This window comes from Chrysochloris asiatica, unplaced genomic scaffold (genome assembly GCF_000296735.1).
Source record: "Chrysochloris asiatica unplaced genomic scaffold, ChrAsi1.0 scaffold00200, whole genome shotgun sequence".
NCBI classification, from domain to species: Eukaryota; Metazoa; Chordata; class Mammalia; order Afrosoricida; family Chrysochloridae; genus Chrysochloris; species Chrysochloris asiatica.
Window position 1 is genome coordinate 4,430,216 of NW_006408718.1, and position 479 is coordinate 4,430,694.

Consider the following 479-nt stretch of genomic DNA (forward strand, 5'->3'; position numbering starts at 1 on the left):
TTTTTGTTTTGGATTTTTCCTGAGATCTTTCTTTGAAGATGTATCTTCTGTTGTTCTAGATATTCCAGGCTAGTCTTTTTGTCCTTTCTAGTGGGAATGTCCCATCTCAGAAGGTTCTGGATGGGGCTCAGGATTCCACCTAAGGTCCTATACACTGCAAAGGCACCACAAGAGGCCTATTTCACTAGGCAAATTCTATAACCCCTTTTAGTTATTCCAATCAGTTATGGCAGAAGACTGGCTTACAAGCTTTCTGTAATCATGTTTTATGACATTTCTTTCTATACCACTCAAGTGTCTATTTTACAGTAGTAGGCAGGGAAACCAATATTCATAAGACAATCAAGCATCTTAGTATTATTTACCTTCAGACTATGTCTGAATTACAGAGCCCTATACACAGAGCCCTGTTATACCATGATTAAGCATGCATCACTATTTACCTCTGTCCCATTTAGCCCATGAAAACCTGTCTCAGT

General features: G+C 38.8%; 1 pseudogene; it reads right to left on the reverse strand.

The window, feature by feature from the left end:
- The window catches only part of LOC102842672, a 43,840-nt pseudogene that overhangs the window by 1,829 nt on the left and 41,532 nt on the right, over positions 1–479 (reverse strand).